This window comes from Octopus bimaculoides, chromosome 3, assembly GCF_046866305.1.
Source record: "Octopus bimaculoides isolate indiv1 chromosome 3, ASM4686630v1, whole genome shotgun sequence".
Classification (NCBI taxonomy): domain Eukaryota; kingdom Metazoa; phylum Mollusca; class Cephalopoda; order Octopoda; family Octopodidae; genus Octopus; species Octopus bimaculoides.
This window is the reverse complement of record NC_142930.1, coordinates 89,938,986-89,952,928: the sequence shown is the minus strand read 5'-3', so window position 1 is coordinate 89,952,928 and position 13,943 is coordinate 89,938,986.

The following is a 13,943-nucleotide window of genomic DNA, read 5'->3' as shown; positions in this document are numbered from 1 at the left end:
CAAAGGATTTTGTCACCATTTATCTCATTTTCACATATTGCAATGCTTCAAACAAACTACATTATTCTATTATAATAAAATGTTTCGTTTTAATTTGTTTTGTTATATTTTATTAATTCACTCTAAAACTATTTTTGTTTTATTTAACATCATTATTAGAGTTAAAGTGGTGGTTGTTGCCCATGAAATACAGGCATTGGTCTGGTGATTTTCGAAAAATTGTATGCAAGTTCATTGATAAAATTAGTTTGGGAACTACTGCACTAAGCTGTCTACTTCTAATAGTGGTGAAATTGCTTGACATATGTAGTAGTTTACAATCCTTCTCTGATTCATTTCTTCATTCCTTGGCACCAGACATTCTCAAAATAAAATTACATTCATAATTATCATTGAAATTTCGACGATGACATCGTTGTTGTCTTTATAATTTGCATAAGGATTACATCAACAACTTTATTGCAAACACTGGCCTGGAATGTATCCAGGATGGACCTAGAGGCAGTGATGATGGACCAAGAAGTGTGGTAGGTGGACTTTGTTGTTGTGGCCCAGGTTGGAAGCTGGCCATAATAATAAAGATTACATGCTAATTCAATAAGTTTTAAAGCCTTTTTTAGTTGGTTTTCTATTAGATACCTACACATGGCATTCCTCTTAATCTTTTTAATTCTTTCTCTACGGTATACTGTGCTCGTTATTGTGTTCACATCCATCCATCCATCCACACATGCACACCCCCACGCACGCACATACATACATGGGTATTTATGTTTGTGTATATATATATATATATACGAATACAACTTTTATTTATTCACATCTCTGTTATTTTTTGTGTTTTCATTCATTTATCAGTTTATTTGATAATCTAAAATTTACCCAATCAATTTGAAAATATATTTTTTTTAATCTATATAATGATGATTATCTGAAGAACATCCAATTTTGAAAGTTTCTGAGTTTAAGCACAGCTCACAGAATGTTTTATTCACAAGTGAGTTGAAAAAATGACTAGGAAGTTTACTTTGGTATGTTTGAAGAATTAGTGAGTATATGAAGATATATTGAAACTGGATAATAGGAGCTCTAAATATTGATTTCAAATTTTGGTACAAAGCCAGAAAGTTTAGGGGAGGGGATAAACCAATTCCATCAATCCCAGTCCTCAACTGGTACTCATTTTATTGACTCAGAAAAGATGAAAGCATAGTCAACCTCAGTGGTATTTGAACTCAAAATGTAAAGACAGACAAAATGCTGCTAAGCATTTTGCCTTTTGCCTGGCGTGCAAATGGTTTTGCCATCTCACTGCCTAGGAGCTCTATTATATATTAACTATAGGCTTTGATGATAAAATGAAGATTAGCTAGAGTGTGAGTCACATTGTTATTTAAAATTGTTGAACCCATTGTTCGTAGCAAAAAGTTACAGTAATAAATACCAAAGTGAGTGTAAACTGCAATTTCAGCAAAATTTAAATAACTTCTATACAATCATATGCTTTCAAGAATCAGATTCCAATCTTGTTTGATTTGTCTGATCTTCTCAAGCTTTTTTTCTTTACTTTCATCAGCAACAAGAGAGATTGATTGATTTATGTATTTCACCATAGATGTTCTCATTCTTTTCAAACTCTCTAGCTAATTCCTTTTGTCATCTATTTCTATTTTTTGTCCAAATAACATGTCGGCCAGTTTATTCCCATTGCCTTTAGTTGAAGTCATTGTGTTGCAAGTGTTCATTCAAACCAGGTGTTCAGTCTGAGTATAACATAGTATGCTGAATAGCTGCTGTTGATGTTGCTGCATATTACAGCAACATGTACGTAATAGCTTTTTCTTCCTGCCAGTGTCAAGGGGGCCATGCAAATATCATGGGTGTTGTCCTTACACATGTGATTAAGCCATAAAAAATTATCATGTTTTATTTTAGGTAACATTATATCAACAATTGCAATCTGACATTTCGTTTGTCTATCACTTTCTCACATTTTCACAAACTAAATGTGAGAAAGTAATAGACAGAAAATAACAATGGTGATGAATATATCTGCTTTTTCATGCTGCACAGTTTTTCCAGCATCTCACAACTCAGTATAGGCCTTCATCATCTGGGACATACAACAATAGAGAAAACATTCTATTTACATGTATAGATTGCATATTTTGCCATAGTTTTCAGTTAGATGCTCTTTCTATCCTGCCAACCAGTTTACAGAGTGGACTTGGTGCTTTTATCATTCTATATGCATTAGAAAGATCATCCACAGCAAATCTAAAATGTATCCACTAGTATACATATATCTTAATAATTCTAAATTGTTAGCATCATTTAATATGGACAGCTCTTTGATATACAAAGTTCTTTTTTTTCTTTTTCTTTATTACACTGCTTCTCTTAAAATGCGAGAATTAAATGTTGTTTTCTATAAATTAATATCTATAAAAAACATTACCATAAATGCAAAAATGTTGAAAATATCATTATACTTCAAACTAAGTAGTATGATATTCCTTTTTATAATCATCATCATCATCATTATTATCTTCATCATCATTATCATCATCATTGTTAGTAATGTTAGCATCATTATTATTATTATTATTATTATTGAAACTAAGATAATACTTAAAAGGGGGAAAAGTGTAGAAAGAAAATATTTTTTTAAATTGCTTGAATTAAATAGTAATCAGGAATTTTCTATAAATTAATCCAAAAAATTATTATAGATGAGAAGCAAAATAAAAATATTTTTTCTTTAAAAACATTTTTTTCTTTAAAAACATTTTGGTTATTGAAACTAAAAGAAAAAAACAGAGCTTCCATAAAATTAGATATTGAATTTTTTTGTTAATTTTTTTCAAAAATATTTGAATATTTTTTAATTGTTGAGGAGATTTTTTTTTTAAATAAATTTCTACTCAGCTAAGTTGACAATTACCAACTATTATCAAACATTTAAACACTTCATTATATTTATTTCTTACTTTGCCTCAAAGCTACAAACTTATAGAAGAAGAGCATAGTCACTTGAAATGATGCCATATATTACTGGTATTTAATTTATCAATCTCAGAGTACAAAAAGCAAAGATACACCTAAGTAGAATTTAAACTAAAATCATAGAAAGACAAAACTAAACAGTATAAGCACTGCCCATTTACTATGAACTTGTCACCTTCAACAACACATTGTATTACAGTCTTGAGTAGGCAGACAGTGCTGATCAATGATCAAAGAGAATGATTTCAGAAATTCAATATTACCACTCTCACTTTTAAAGGTACGTTATTGTAATGGCTGATAGTTTATTATCTACGATAGAGATGCAAGGAAATATATCCTAAATCTAATGTCAGATTGGCCTGTTTAATAGTACAAAAACTCTTTCTTTCTCTCTATATAAGTATATATCTCTCACTTATGAAAAGTGGAAAGATAGTAATAGTTAATAGATAAAATGGTTCCCACTAGATCAGTTTCAGCAAATGCAGTATTTACAAATTCTAAGTAGACAAAAGAATTCTAAGTATGGAGAACATCTGTTAGTAGCACAAGTTCGAAATGGTTTTATTATCCTCAAAATTTTAGATATTCTAAAGTGATTTTGATATGATGGGTCCAAATGTAATATGCAACTTTCACCCCTCAACCATTCTACTCTCTTTATATCTTTCTTTGTTTCTCTTTCCATAGTTTATAGATTTCTTATGTAACATTTTGTTTATACTTTATACATATGTGAATCTTTTCCATTAAATATGCTAACCCATGTGGCATGGCAAAATGGACATAAAACCAGTGAGAGATGAGAAGAAGATGTTAAGAATTACGACAAGAATGATAACATCAATGTCTTTTACAAAACTATGTATGATGATGATGATGAAAGGGATGATGGTGACAGTAATGATGACAGTGATGTTGAATCTTGAGTTATAGATTTCTGTTGAGAACCACTGGCTATCAAATTCTTCATAATCATTTCCATAACCTTTTGACATATTAGAAAATAAGCCAAAAATATAACAGACTGGATAACCTCTTCTTTCCAAGGGATTAAGAATACAAGAAGTTATTTCCATAAAACAACTTAAACTGCATTGTCTCTTATAGAATTATTGGTGGTCTTATATATATATATATATATATATATATATATATACACACACATAAATATATACACACATACACAAACAAGCACACACACATACACACACATATATACACATGCATATACAAACATACATGTACGTACACACACACACACATATATATATACACCTACACACACAAGCACACACACACACATTCCAATACATACACCCTGTGGTCAGTTTATTATGTACATCTAGTAATGTATAAACTGAATACTGAGTGAATATTTAAATTATATTATATGTGATATTTACCAGACATTTTCTGCAAAGCAAATGTCAGATTTATTCATTTTCACACTAACACCAGAAGAATTATATATTTTCTGAGAGCATATTTTGTTGGAAATGGCTTTTGTTGTGTTCTTAATTGAAAAGTATTATTTTAAAACTTACTGGGTGAGTTATATCTTTATGCTGTTAGGAATTCTCTTGAATGTACAAATGAGAATTTATAGTGTCAACTTGTATGTCGATAACATAGCATTTATGCCATGATGTGTCACAGTCATTAAAATCTTGAGAGTTCAAGAGTTAGAAAAATTATGCAGACAATATGAATATATTGTCTTATAAAGCTAAGGGTTAAAACTTTATGGTGCTACATAAATGTTGGTGTGAATGAAACTTTTATTGCTAAATTTTATCACTGATTCTTTTATTCTTTTGCTGATAGTGTGCTACTTTTTCTTAGACTGTGGCGATGCTGGGGCACATCCTTTATGTGCTTTTTGTCAATTACATCAACCCCAGCATATTATGTGGTACTTATTTTGTTAACCTGTATGCAAAGCAAAAGCTACTAAGGAATGTAATCAAGACAGTTCAAAATGTGACAGGGTATTTTCATTTGTACGCATCCCACACCATTATACATGCACACAGTGGTCGACTGGGTCTAAAAATATTGGTTGCCCACCCGCAACTACAATGCTATCATTTAATTATTATTTGTTTTTTTTTCTTTTTTGTTAAAAGTATTCTTTTCAACTGTCTACAAACACCGCCAGGCTGAAATAATTAATGCATTCTTCCAGGAGTGAATAAAATATTCTCAAACTTGAGGGGATGGGACCCTTAGATACTAACATTGGCCCCCCTATATGGATTCTAATGGCACAAGGGCCCACTTGCCATCGGGCAAACTAGCAGCCTGGCCAATCCACCATTGCATACACGCTTACATGCATAAATACACACACACACATATGCAAATACAGACTCATATACACATGTGTGCATGCACACACACACACACACAACACACGCATGCATCTTTGATGATGAGGCATCATTCAAATACTTATATTCAGAATACATTATGATTGGTTTGATCTTCAAAGACAAGGCTGATAGTTCAAAAACTTATAATTTTCTTAAAACTAAACTCATCTCAAGCATTTAAGCATTTAATGAAGGCTATGGTTTGTTAATTAAAAGATTTTATTGAGTTACTGCTATTTTTTAACACTACATTATCTCTGATCAAGCAGACCAATTACCAAATTTGATCCAACCACGACCCTATTTTTTACAATAGGCGCAGTCTATCTTGAACTACATTTTACATATGAGATTCACTTTTTAAAGATGTTATAGTGTAATTTAATAGAGATTTTGTTGCTAATCATAACCTTTAGCACACTGATTTCCCCCTGTCACTGCATTATTTTTGAGGGAGTCAAATACATGAGCACCTACTTTTTAAAAATCTTTATTGAAAACAATGCTAAAACTGTGTATTTTAAACAATAGTCAGGATTCTTCCATAATATAAGTTTTTACAAGAGAAAGACAAAGTAAAATAAAAGTGGAAAAAAAGAAAAAGGGGAGAGAAAATAAAAGAGCAAAAGAGAAGAAAGAGTAAAAAATATGTCAATGCAGTGCCAAGTGCTTCAATTGGTCACACACTACATGGTTCAACGGAACCAACTGGAACAAGCCAGCACACTCACAGCATTACCAGGAGCACTCCACATTCCAATGGTTCTGAAATAAACTTTAAGAAGTGTTTATTTTAAGCACCCCTCTCAAGGCAACGAAATGCGCCTACAGCTACAGGGAGAAAACTTGTGGGTGACAAATTGCAACAGCAGTGTAGAGAAGGTGTCATCACATAAAGAAACGTTTTGGTTAACCCTTTTGTTACCAACCTGGCTGAAACTGGCTCTGGCTCTGAGTACAAATGTCTTGTTTTCATAAGTTTTGAATTAAGATCTTCCACCAAACCTTAGTCACAATTTTTGTTCCTAACACTAGCTTAATGATAACTAAGTTATTTTACTAAATTCTTTGTTATATTTAAAGTAATTGAAAGAAACACAGAGCATCTCAAAATAAATACAGTAACGAAAGGGTTAAGTGAAGATTTTACTAAGTTGTATGGTACGGTTTATGTTAAATTTTCAATGTCGTTAGGGTTGTTGTTCGCTGCACATCAATTGTCTGATAAAGCAAACCTATACACTTATTCAAGGCATGATCAACTTCTCTTTACTCTATAACACTATTTATCCTTCAATTTCTAAGATAACAGGATGTGATTTGAGAAAGATTTGGCCAACATTTCCGATGAGTTCACTCATTATATAAAGATTCTTTTATTTTCTTGAAACTCCATTGTCTTCTGATCTTTACTTGTTTCAGTCATTAGATGGTGGCCATGTGGGGTCACCACCTTCAAGAAGTTTTAGTCAAATGAATCAATCCCAGTACTTATTTTTTAAAAGCACGGTACTTATTCTTTTGATCTCTTTGTCAAAATACTAAGTTACATGGATGTAAACACACCAACACCAGTTCTCAAGCAGTTGTGGAGGACAAAAAGACATACAGACAAACATTTTTTTTAATATTTAGCAGAAACAACAGAGTAACTCAAAGTCTGAGAGTTTCATGCATTGGCACTTACCAAACTAGTTTGCTTCTGCTAAATATTAATAAAAACATACATATACCCATATTTTGATTTCTGATTTTCCTGTTTGCATCAACAAACACAACAGGTTGCATGGCTTAGTGGTTGTGGGTGTTCGGCTCATGCTGGTAAGGTTGTGAGTTCGATTTTCAGCAGCACATTGTTTCCATGAGCAAGACACATTATTTCACATCTCACAGTTCATTCAGCTGGCAAAAATGAGTAGTAACTGTATTTCAAAGCCTTGTCACATTCTGTGTTACACTGAATCTCCCTGAGAAACATGTGAAGGGTATGTGTGTCTGTGGAGTGCTTAGCCACTTGCACATTAATCTCACAAGCAGCCTGTTCCGTTGATCAGAGCAACTGGAACCCTCATCGTCATAAGTGATGGAGTACCAGTTACTGTGAGTGCGTGTGCGCGCTTATGTGTGTGTGTATGATGGGCTTCTTTCAGTTTCAGTCTACAAAATCCATTCACAAGGCTTTGGTCAGCCCAAGGCCATAGTAGAAGACACTTGCCCAAAGGGTCATGCAATGAGTCTGATTCTAGAACCATGTGGTTAGCAAGCAAGCTTCTTACCACATAGCCAAACCTGAATTCTAGTTACCTGTTCCACCTTATTGATGTTTATATCCATCATGTATTTTAGTGACGATATGTGAATATTTTTAATTAGTTGAAGTTTAGATGCCAATCATAAGACAAAAATAATGACTAGCTATTTATGCCTTTTTATCACAATGTTTAGATCATGGTTGAACATTGCAGATTGTTACCAGCTTCTGAGATATATATATTTCTTAAACCTATATAGAGTGCTATATCTTCTTCATGCAATCTATGTAAAACTAAAATTTTCCCATAAGCAGTGACCAAAGTAAATGTTAAATTGCCTTCATGCTGCATCTTTCTGGTAGCTGACCTCTTCAGTGCTAATAAACCCTTTAAAATTAATACCCTGCAAACTGAGAAACCTGTGTTTAATGATGCTATTTTCCTACACGTCTGCTCCAATATTCTTAATTATCTTATTTTTTTTTTTGCAATTTTCAAAATTGTGTATGTGTGGTGTATGTACAGACAGACAGACTGACAGATAGATAGATAGATAGATAGATAGATAGATAGATAGATAGATAGATAGATAGATAGATAGATAGATAGATAGATATTTTGTACCAAAGGTGTAAGTGGTAAGTAGGCCTTAACATGCTACCTTGTTTAATATCACCAACTGAACATAAGTTGCTTTTAATGGAATCTACTCTGTTGCAAGCTTCACACCAGAACCCTTGGCTCCATTCATGCCACCACGATTTCCTGCAGACATTGACCAACGGATTATCTTACTGAGGATCAGTCTCACTTGTCTATGAGGGTCTGCAAAGGTCATGGACCTTGCCTCTTCTCTTCTAACATATAAAAAAAAGCTTATTTGGAAAATATTCTATCTTTCTCTATATATATTTCTCTCTCTCTCTCTCTCTCTTTCTCTGTATATATACATATATAATGTGTGTATATATATATATATATGTCTTTCTGTTTATATTTCTGTCTCTTGTTCTCTCTCTCTCTTTTTCCAGTCTCATACTATTTAATCAACCCCCACTTAACACATCAAATAATTATTATCTTTTTTCTTTAAGATTTAACAATGAAATTCAGTGCCATGCTATCGTCATTAAGTGTCAGCCATATCAAACTTGAAGCTTTGACATTTCAGCACATCCTAATTTTTCTTGATATTTATATAACTTACAGCTGTCACCTGTCATAGAATTTATAATGTCACTATCTCCAATAACAATATTTTGGGTATCCTACACAATTATAAAGAGAGACAACATTATAAGTAATCAGCTAATAAAATACTGAATTAATTAGATTAATATATTAGATAGCATTTTACTCTGGAGGCAACTTGTGCATCACACTGCATTAAGAAACTGTGAAATTGTATTTTTAAGAGTAATAGCATGACCTCACACAACTGGAAAATTCAGTAAAAAAAGAAGCAAATGAATATATATGTTTCTGTATGTTATCTACAAATTTAAGAAGCTACAAAATCTAACAAGGATTAGTTTTCATGTTTCAGCAAATATATCTCAAGGACAAGCTCTATATGTAACATTATTTTTAATTAGCCCTATTTTCTTACATGCTGTTCAATTGACAGTAATGCAGGAATCCTGGCTATTCTTATTCAGTAAAGAAGAAAATAAAAAGAAAACTAGTTTGTCAATGATATATTCTAGAATAGATCAGTTTCAAACATGATGTTAAAACTGAATCTACTGGCGACATAAACTTATATTTTATAGTTCAGCACATATCTCTCCTTCCATTGCATATACCAATGTAATTTACTGCTATCATATGTGTGTGTGTGTGTGTGTGTGTGTGCGTGTGTGTGTGTGTGTGTGTGTGTGTGTGTGTGTGTACATATCATATTAAAATCAATAGATTACATAAAGTATTAACAGCATGCCTTCACTAAAGTATCTTTGTAATCAACATAAGCTGGGAAGTTAAAACCAAATATGACATAGGATGGCAACACTCTCCCTTAAGCAACAAATAAACCAAGATTGTTCTGCTACTAGCAAGAACAGAAATAAAGAACTATTTCTATATTACACCAGGAAAGCTGATAAACTATGAATTTTATATTCACGAAGAAAAAAAATATAATAAAATTTAAAAAAATAAACGGAAAGCAATTTAAAAATTTAACCAAAAAAATATACTTTGAATCTTCATGCTTTTAAAATATTTCCCTGATCTTTAAAATCGTTAAAAATTCACAAAATTCTGTTAATGTAAAAAAAAATTAAGAAGAATTTCTTGTTCTAGCTGATTGCAATTATGGTTTGAATAAAAAGATATTTTAGTAAATTTGCTGATTTGACATGTGAGTCAATGGGCAATGACACAAATGATTTCCTGAATGTATAAGTAGAAAATTACATGAGCACAGGCAAAGCTGTATGCTTTAGAAGTTTTGCTTGCAACCATGTGGTTACAGTTTCAGTCCCACTGTATGACATCTTGGTTGAAAATTACCTTCTAACTGGAGTTTCCGTGGAAAGAAATTGTGAGGAAGCCTGTTGTATATGTGTGCTTACCCATGTATGTGTGTGTTATGTTGTATGTCTGCATGTATGTGTGTAACCTTTATATGTCGTGAGACTTCAAGACTCAACAAGACTTAACAAGTAAAAAGAAAAGAAGATGTAAGATATAAACATGAGTTAGAAAGCAAAACAACAGTGGCACTCCCTTGTCATTCTTGCTATCAGAAATGCAACAGTTTGGTATGTTGTAAATGTATATCCAATCACACCTTATTGTCATTGTTATCATTATTCTCATCATTTTAATGCCATTTTTTTTTTTTTTGTTTCTGTTAGGGGTTTTCTTGTTTTTTCCCCTTGAGGCATGAATTATACAAATCTACAATACAGCCCATTTTTCATTGGGCACCATTTCATTTATGAGATCTAATATTCATTGCCAGATCTGGTTTGTCTATTTCTGCTCATATTAATTTATCCATCAAAATAGGAGCCACTTCACCAAGAGGAATTTGAACTTGTACTCGTTACATCCTATCTCAGATACAATCTTCTCTTTTATTTTTACTATTGCCTAAATTGTTATTCATAGTCCTAGTAGATCAATATCCATATTCAGTTTCTGAATACGTTACAGCACACATGAATTTGACCCACCGAAGTATGTATAGTTTCAGATAAAGTGTGCTTTATTTTCCAAGGGTGAGTTGAGCTCATTTCTCTGTGACTGACAAAACTCTTACAGTCGTAAAAGAAACTATTTTATGATAGCTACTTAGAGTTAGTAGAACTCAGATATTGATTTAGCTAAATGTCTTCTACAGAGAAAAGAAGAAGACGAAGAAGAAGAAGAAGAAGAAGAAGAAGAAGAAGAAGAAGAAGAAGAAGAAGAAGAAGAAGAAGAAGAAGAAGAAGAAGAAGAAGAAGAAGAAGAAGAAGAAGAAGAAATGGATTAATGAAACAATTTGATGCTCTAATAATACTTCTTGCTTATTGTAAAATTGTAACAACAATCAAGAACTCATTTATATTTAAAGATAAAATGCATGTTTTAAATATATTCGTTGTTGTTGTACTGCTGCAAATGATCTAATTTTATTTCTGCATTGAAAAGATAAAAACAAAATGTACATTAATATATAGTTCTTGAGCTCTAAAAGTAAATGAAATTTCTTACCCTTGTATTGGTAGAACCAATTCAATAAAACTATTACTTTAGTAGATGTCTCACTAAGGAAGTGTAAATTCATAGATACATTTAAATAACTGTCTATCTATTAATTTAATTCTCTTTTAAACTGTCACTTTTCTGCTTCACACTTTTTCTTTCCCTCTTTTTCCATCTATCTAACAAGGTATACATGGATATATATATATATATATATATATATATATATATATATATATATATATATATATATATATATATATATATATATATATATATACGTATATATGTGTGTGTATTTATATGTCTATGTATGTATGTATGTATGTATTGTGTGTGTGTGTATATATATCTATTTATTTAGGTCTGTTCTCACTTCAATTTCTCTCTTTTCAGATGAATTAACCTCAATAGTCAATTTAAACAGAGATATCCATATATCAAAATACCTCCTCAGTTATATTTGTGTTTGTTCAAACAAAGAAAATCAAATCAGTTCAGGCAATGTGCTGTTTGTGAGTCAGTTAGCTCAATATAACTTTACTTCTCAGTCTTCAAATTAGCAGACAGTCTTCTTGACCTAAACAAAATGAAGCAAAAAATCTATCCTCACTGAAGTAACAAGTATTTCACAGTAATATTCATAATTTCTCAGGAGATTTATTCTGTCTATGCAAAGAGAGGTATTTTGGTGCTCATTCAGAAAATTGTTATATATTAGAAATATTCTACTTTATAGAAATAGTATTAAATATTACAATTTAAAACTGATGGTCTTAACGGTGATGGAGTGTTAATAGATATTTACAAAAAGGCAAGATAGAAAAAAATATATGAAAACTAAAGCTGATATTTGTTATTTTTATTTCATCACTTTTCTTTGTTTTCAAGCAAACTTTAGCTTTAATCTACTCCATTGTGAATCAAAAAATTGTTTGCTGGTTGCAAAAGTTAAATTCAATTCATGTTTTCATATTGGAATAATTTATAGAATAATTTTTGAGAAACTGGAGAATAGAAAAATCTGATGTGAATGGACAGCTTCGAAGAAGTTAACCTTTTGCTTTGTATTTAGCCACAGGAATATTCATTTCAATCATTAAATCATCGATAAATAAGTTTTATTACAGAACAAAGCTAAGGTCTTTAAAGCTGAACCAAGAAAAAAAAAGAAAGGAAAGGGAAAAAAAAAACATGAAACATATAGAGCTACTCATTAATGAAAGTCTATGTATGGTATTCTATTCATAGAATTTTTATACTAAAATAGATGTTTATTTATATTAGAGTCATCTGATGTGATTATCTTTATATTATATTCTTTAATTTAGCATTCTATAGCCAACAAGGGAGTGGCTATGTGCTCAACTGACCTGATAGCCAAACAAGTGTCCATTATATTGTACCCTACCTTCTGAATGATGGAAGTATAAATAGGATAATGTAATCCTATAATATACATTATATTTGTATAAAAGGGAAAAGAGGTTATTATGCTTATATTGCCTTTGACCTTTGGCTGTGTGGTTGGTTAAGGAAATACAAAGGTGTGCTGAAAAGTTCTTGGCTTTAAGGGTATCACAAAAAGCCTGGTTGGAGGCTCAACCTTCCAAGTTCTTTTACAGGGCTTAGAAAAACTGATGGACTGCTGCAATAAGTGTGTAAATCTGAAAAGGTAATATATTAAATAAAATCATAATTAACTGATTCCCCTGTATTTTCTTTTACCCAAAGCCAGGAACTTTTCAGCACCACACACACACACACACACACACACACACACACACACACACATACACACACACACACATATATATATATATATATATATATATATAACATAAATAATATATAATTATATGCATATATCCATACATATATGTACATACGTACATCTATATGTATACATACATACATATATGGGTACAGGACATCACAAAAAACATTAAACACAATGAGAAATGAAAACATAAAGACGAAGACAGAAAACGAAGTTTTTTTTCGAACAACGAAAAAAAAAACAAACAGAGAAACGAGACATGTAACATAAAGAATATTTCCCTTCTTCACTCCATAATTGCCCATGGGCATATGGCGTAGTGGTTAAGAGCATGGGCTACTAACCCTAAGATTCCGAGTTTGATTCCAGGCAGTGACCTGAATAATAACAACAACAACAAAAAGTACCTTAGGAATGAGAACCCAGGTTCGAAATTTCCCCAAGACACCTGATATAGGGTGGAGGGTATATCAGCCAAAACATTGTGTTAACAACAAACAAGATGAGAACAAATATCCGTCAAATATAAATAATGTAAAATAAGGTTTCTTTCAGTTTCCATCTACGAAATCCACTCACAAGGCTTTGATTGGCCCAAGGTTATACATTGGCCCAAGGTTACACACGGTGGGACTGAACCTGAAACCATATGGTTGGGAAGCAAACTTCTTATCATATAGCCATGCCTGCACATATTTTACAAATTTTTGTGCAATGCTTCCAATTGATGCCAATATTTCTCTGCATTAAGTGTTTCACTTTGGCTAAATACTTCATGATTAACAATGCCTTTCATATCACACAAAACACAAAGCACAAACTTTTTAGCTGTAG